The following is a 7,310-nucleotide window of genomic DNA, read 5'->3' as shown; positions in this document are numbered from 1 at the left end:
GCTTTAAAAACGGAATGGCCCAATGCTTTCCAGCTCCACAGTTTCTCTACCATCTGCCTGAATCCCATCTGGACCTGCCTGACCTCCGCCACCAGCATTACATCTGGTGTAGTGGGCAGGATTCGCAGCAGATGAGTATGGAACTGCAGCCACCCTTCAGGGGTGGGGTAGAGGACTGGTATTTGTTATGGCTCCACATGGCTGTCCTTTTGGGGGCCATGGGCTGGCTGTTTTTTACAGCCCTGAGAGAAACCACCTGAGGTCAAGAGCTCCTGAATGAGCTGCAAACCCAGCAGCAGCAATGCCTTGAACTGGAGCGAGCGCTGGAGAAGTCTGAATGGGTTCGTGAGTTGCAGCTTGCCCTGGAAGTTAAACATTGGCAGTGACAGTTGTTGGAGAAACAACTGTGGGTTCAGTTTCAGGCCGAGAGCTGGCAGCCACCGGAGCTGAAGATGGAGTTGTGCCGGCGAAGTGGCTCTGAGTCGGCAGGAGCAGGCGTTTCCAGCTCCTCTTCTGAGGGTGAGGAGGCTCAGGCTGAAGCTGCCATCTGCACACTCAGCTTGGCCAGTGGTCGTCCAGAAGGTAAAAACCCAGCAGCAAAGAGTACCTACTGAGCCCCTGGTAGGCTTGCTGCGATTGTGGGACCTAGGGGTGGGTGGCATCATGCTCTCTGGAGCAGAGGTGGAGAGGTTGCCATGTGCTCCTCCTTGGGGCAGCGTCTTCAGAGCTGCTGTGATGGCAGGGATAAGGGGGGGGGGCTGAGGCCCTATGTGAACCTACTTGCCTGTAATGGACCTTTACCTTGGTGATTTCATAGACAGCTGGGCTGTCTATCGTGGACTGATCATTGAGACTCTTGGACTGCAGCCAGAGGGGGGCACCAGCTGCCTTGTTGGATGGACATGCTGCCTTTGGACAGTATGAGAGACCCTGATGAGGGGAGGCGGCACTGGTGGATGTCCTTCTGCCCTGGGAAGCTGCTTCTCGCCCAGTTGCAGAGATGCACCAAGGACACTTTTTGGTTTCAATGGACACAGCCCTGGACTACACAGGCCCTCCTACCTTCCATAGGGTAGGGAGTTAGAGGTGGGCCTCCAGGTGACACCCGGAGCAGAGTGCTCAGGAGACAGCATTATGAAGGGCACCTTTGCAATTATTGTGTAACTTGTGCTGTTGCTGTAGTCTCTGTTTCCTGTCATGTAGATTGTAAAGCAAGCAATCCTAAAAGGGTGGAATGTGGGGCAGCTGTGTTAGGCTTGCTTGCGGGTTTACTGGCTGCAAGCCCTTTGCCTGACTGGTGTGTGATCACATGGCAGTGCCATGTGTGTATTGTCTACAGCAGGCATCCCCAAACTATGGCCTGCAGGCTGCATGCAGCCTCCTGAGGCCATTTATCCAGACGGACCCCTGCTGCACTTCTGGAAGGGGCACCTCTTTCATTGGTGGTCAGTGAGAGGAGCACTGTATGTGGTGGCCCTCCAACAGTCTGAGGGACAGTGAACTGGCCCCCTTTGTAAAAAGTTTGGGGACCCTTGGTCTACAGTATAAGGCTATGGGGATTGCAGGTTGCCTGTCCACCACTGTGAAGGGCCATTTTGCCGTTTGTTTGCCAGAGAAGTGGTTTTTCCCTGCCTGTGTGCTTGTTCGCCATTGTGAGACTTTTAAAAACAGAATGGCCCAATGCTTTCCGGCTCCGCAGTTTCTCTACTGTCTGCCCAAATCCAATGTGGACCTGCTTGGCCTTGGCCACCAGCATTACAGGGTCCCTACTATGAAAGGCTTAGCCCGGCTCCTACTAGTGTTCAGACCATAGGCCCATTTTTCCTCTGTGCTCCTCAAGTTCTCTGACCCAAAGCTCATTCAAAGGAGGAGTACAGGCTCCAGAGCTGGGCTACGGAGTCTTTGGTCTCAAGACTCTGGATCAGGACCCTTGAATTTGCTTCTCCCTTGAGCAGCCCTTGGGAAACATGGGAGAACCAGCTGCAGGAGGTACAGCCTGCCTTCCAGGCACCAGGTGAAAATGAGAGATGCTCTACATCTGACTTCAACACAAAAGAGGGGTGTACTACAAGGATAGAGGTTGTGTCACAGAATTCAAAGCTGGGGATGCCCATAGGGAGGCAATCACAAACCTCAGGACCCTGCAAAATCCATGTACTGGCTTTGCTTTTCTTTCTTGTTGCAGATTGACTGGCTCTTTTTTCTAGTATGGTTGGTGGAAAATGTCCACCTTCAAAAAGCTCCTGCTAGTTATATCATCTCCATTCAAGATAGCGACCAGAAGGAAGCAGCAAGGCTTCAGCTCCCTCCAGTTCAGGATCCAGAGATGGGATGTGATTGGCTTATCTTGGGTCAGGTGTCAGCCTGGCCAATCATCTGTGGCCTGGGGAGACAAGGCGAATCACAGATGTGTTCTGCATTTCCCACCCTGCGGATACAGGAAGGGTGGGGCCGTCTCCAGAAATAGATACTGGGCAAAGTGGTAGAGAAAAGGTACCTTCTATATGTGATTTGCCCGATGTCACTCAGCTAGAAAATGGCATGCCAAATCCAGATCACTCCTATGTTCATTTTGTTCCGTTTCAGAATCATAAAATTGTGGTCATTGTATCCGAGGGACACCAGAGGCCTAGAGCCTCAGACTCCAGTAAGAGTTCGGAGAGCTGAAGGCGGTGAGTAAAACAGTGTCTCCCAATCTTGGCTTCCCTGCTAGACTATAGGCTGGGGAGGACTGTGTGTGTCTAGTGTAGATCCTGGCAGATGGATTACTTGGTAATTTTTGAATGAATGAAAATGTTTCTGAATCACTTATAGAGCTTGGTAAAAAGAAAGATAACAATAATAAGTAACATTTATTGAGCACTTAGTATTCTAAGATTTTGCATGTATTAAATCATTAAATCAATGAGCAGAATATTACTATTCTCTTTTTTTTTTTTTTTTTTTTTTTCTGAAGCTGGAAACGGGGAGAGACAGTCAGACAGACTCCCGCATGCGCCCAACCAGGATCCACCTGGCACGCCTACCAGGGGCGATGCTCTGCCCCTCCGGGGCGTCGCTCTGCCGCGACCAGAGCCACTCTAGCGCCTGGGGCAGAGGCCAAGGAGCCATCCCCAGCGCCCGGGCCATCTTTGCTCCAATGGAGCCTTGGCTGCGGGAGGGGAAGAGAGAGACAGAGAGGAAGGAGGGGGGGGTGGAGAAGCAAATGGGCGCTTCTCCTATGTGCCCTGGCCAGGAATCGAACCCGGGTCCCCCGCACGCCAGGCCGACGCTCTACCGCTGAGCCAACCGGCCAGGGCCAGAATATTACTATTCCCTTTTATGAGTGAGATACCAAGGCACAGAAAGGTTAAAACGACTGCCCAACTTCACTGGTTTAGTAGCAAAACTATCGCAAATCTAAGCAGCCTGGCTCCAAGGACTCTATACTCGACCACTGACTGCACCATACAGCCTCTGACATTAGCAGCCCACCCCAGACTCAAAGAATTGAAATCTCTGGGGGTGGGACCTGGGACTCTGTATCTGAACAAGTTTCACAGGTGAGTCTGATGCATAGCCAGAATTAGACCTAAAACTGTAAATCTAAAAATTATCAGTAAGCCTGGCATCATGAGACTAGAATAAGCCTACTTCCAGATTTTAAAACTTACCCGATCTTATGAACATAAGGCCTGCCACATGTGTTGACTAATTGTATCCCCTTTGTCAAGAGGGAATCCAAACCCAGATCAATTACAAAGAACCCTCTGGGGACCTGCCTATGAGACATTTTCCTAAAGGGGTCCCAGTCACAGGCCACCGTCCTTGGGACAGCCCGGGCTGACTGTGTACCTGCCTAGTTCCTGGACTTTGATCTCTCCTCTGACCTCCTTCTCACCCCTGCTCTGATCTGACAACTCCTGCTGCGTTGACCCCATCTCTGACCCCAGGTTGCCCCAGTTTTCAGCCTCACCACTCCAGGCTGACATCTGACATGATGACAGCTCAAGGCAGGACAATATTGGTATCAGCCAGTGATAATGGGAGCAAGACATCTCTTCTAACAATGTAGTGACAAGTGGACAGTCAAAAGACCTGTGACTTTCAGAGTAGAATTCAGGTATCTTAAACCAACTCTGCAACCATCACTGAGCATGGGATTTAGAAAGAGTGAGTAATAAATAGCCCTTGGTACTAAGTGGAGCAATGTACTTTCATCCATTGAACAGATGGTTAGTAAGAGCCAATTCCATGACAGTTTCTGTGTTAGCACTGAGGGCCAAAAAGGTGACCAAGACATAGTCTCTGCCCCCAAGGAGTTCCCTTATGCCCGATTCTGCTCTGGTACCCAGCGAGGAAGATGCTTCCAAGATTAACCAATGAATTGGACCACAGAGGAGAAAGGCTGCAGAATAGCATTTTCAGAAAGGGATGTTTCTAGCTTTGTCTGAGCTTCTAAAGTCCCTCAAATAGTGGACTAGCCTATGGATGATTTGGGGGAACTGTTAATGAGCTTTGGGACACAAACACCTTTAAAAGACTTAGCTCTGTCCGTGCACCAGAGGTTCAGACCCAGGCCTTCCTGTTAGGCATCAAAAGAGCTCAGCATTGGGTGTTGGGATATCCCAATCCCTATTTTGTCCCTAATGATATTTGTATTTGATGTATCATTTTAGATAATTCACATTTGCTCTCTGGACCTCAGTTTCCTCAAACCACTTTTTTTTTTTCTCTGAATGCTCAGCGCCTCAAAGACTGTGATAAATGTTTGTTGAGTGAGTGAATGAACCTCTCGAGTTCCTTCCAGTTCAGATATGGTGTGTCTATGAGCTGGAGAGGTCTTTGGAAAAGAATGGGATTGGCCCAAAAGACAAAGTTTAGTCCCACTCCCAAGGGTCACACTCCATTATGCAAATATGATCTGCCCCTTATGGATCCCCTTTCCTTTCTCTTTGTCCCCTGCCTTCATTTTCTGTCTCCTCTGCGCTTCCTTCCACCCCAAACATATTACTGTGGGCCAAACTGTGTCCCCACAGCAAAGACGTGTTCAAGTCTTTACCCCCAGTACTTGTGAATGGGGTCTGATTTGGAAATAAGGTATTTGTAGATGTAATCAATTTAAGGGGTGATACTGAATATTAAAGAGGTTACACTGGATAGTGGACCCCACTCTAATAGGACTACTGTCCCTATAAGAAGAGGGAAATTTGAACACATACACACAGGGAGAATGCCATGAGGTGATGGAGGCAGAGATTGGTGTGATCCTGCCACAAGCCAGGGAATGCCAAGGATTGCTGGCAACCACCAGAAGCTAGGACAAAGGCATGGCATAGATTCTTCCTCTGAGGCCTCAGGAAGGAACCAACCCTGCTGACACTTTGATTTTGGATTCCAGGTCCCCTGAATCATGAAACAATAGATTTGTATTATTTTCAGCCAACCAGTTTGTGGTATTTTATTACAGCAGCCCTTGGAAACGAATACAGTTGAACCTTAAACAGTGTGTGTGTGTGTGTGAGGTGGGGGGAAGGCACTGACCGCTTTCACAATCTGAATCCATGAATAACTTAAGTCAGCCCTCTGCATATGCAGAGTGGGTGGAAAATACAGTTGACCCTTGAACTAATACATGGAAATAAGTGGACAGGCATGGTTCAAACCTACATTGTTCAAGGGTCAACTATATACCTAGTCAAGGCCATTATTTGGAAATCACCCCACTGACACATGGTAACAGAGCCCTGAAAAGCACCAATGGTCCTGACATCTCTCCAAATGTTCACTGAAGATGAGTCATCACTGTGCTTACTGCAGATCCCTGAAACCAAGAAGCCTGACTCCCCCAAGGGGGAAGGAGAAGGGCCTTCATGTGATCATTTAGCAGGAAGAAGACGCTAAAAGTTGGGGAGGAGAATGACCATCTGCTTTTGTTTCCCACTGGGAAAAGCCCAAGAAAAAAAGGAGCTTTCATCAATATAAGAAGATATTACATTCATTCACTTTCACTTATTCAGTAAATATATGTGCAGCATTTACTGTACAGGAGCAGCATGCTGGTGGAGAGAATGTGTGTATGGATTGGGGAGAAATGCTAAAGAAATATAACACACATTCCCTGAGTTCTATGAGTCAAACTGGAGTTGGAGACCTGTGGCACAGTGGGTTATTAGCATGGATTTAGGAATCAGACATTCCTGGTTTGAATCCTGGCTCTACCACTGACTTCCATTGTGATCTTGGACAAGTTATTTAATCCCTCTGGGCCTTCGTCTTATTGCAAGTATTTAAATGGGATGATGTATATAGCACAGGACAAGAGTAAGTGCTCAATAAATGTTAGATATTTTCATTATTGGAGAACAAAAATGTTTACCAAAAAGAGCTCAATTAGAGAGCAGGATGATTATGATCAAACAGGACCTCTATCCATTTCAGGCCCTCATCACCTCTTGCTGGACGCTGATTATATGTTTAGAACAACTTCAGGAGGAAGTTAGTCTCATTTTACAAATAGCATTACTGTGGTTCAAATGCATAAAATAACTTGGCCAGCTCACAGAACAGAAATGTGATAGTCAGGGTTCATACTAGAGCTCTCAAGTATATATTCTTCCTATTCCTGGACAACATTTATTTGCAATCAGAGTGGGTGGGGGGCAGCATATGGTTGGGAGAGGGCCTAAAACAGTTCACTTAAAGCTGTGGTTGTCTTTATAGGAAGTATATTGCATTGGACTTAAATTTTTTTGGTGTGTAATTAACAAATACATACCTAGTGCTTACCATAGGGTGTTCTAAGTACTTTGTGTTAGGAACTCATTTATCTTCACGGGAGCCTATAAGATGGGCACTGTGTTATTCCCATTTTGCAGGTGTGGAAATGGAGACACAGAGAGGTTAAGCAACTTTCCCAAGGTCACACAGATAGTGAGTATTGCTTCTTTGGCTCCAGAGACTGCTCTTAACCATTGTTTTATACTGCATTATCTTTAGAGGTGGTAGTGGGTTGTCTGTTGAAGTGTGTACATGGGGCAAAGTGGGTAGGATTAACACCCCACATATAAGCCAGCCTTTGGTGCTATTGCTGCAATAAGACCATCAGGAATTTGACCCTATAAGGAGAATGGCAGGATGGGGGCTGTTTAGCCCTGGGATTTTCCGAGTCAACAGCTTCTCATCCCTGGCCCACTTCCTGAAAACTCTTTTCCCCTCAGCTTTGGAAACTCTTTGAGCACAAAGAGCTCATTTCCTGTGGCCAGGAAGGACGGGAAGAATTCCTGATGACAGCTCATCTCCCTCATTAAGACCCTCATAAAAGTGTTTCA

Source organism: Saccopteryx leptura, chromosome 3 (assembly GCF_036850995.1).
Source record: "Saccopteryx leptura isolate mSacLep1 chromosome 3, mSacLep1_pri_phased_curated, whole genome shotgun sequence".
NCBI classification, from domain to species: Eukaryota; Metazoa; Chordata; class Mammalia; order Chiroptera; family Emballonuridae; genus Saccopteryx; species Saccopteryx leptura.
This window is presented reverse-complemented; position numbering follows the sequence as displayed.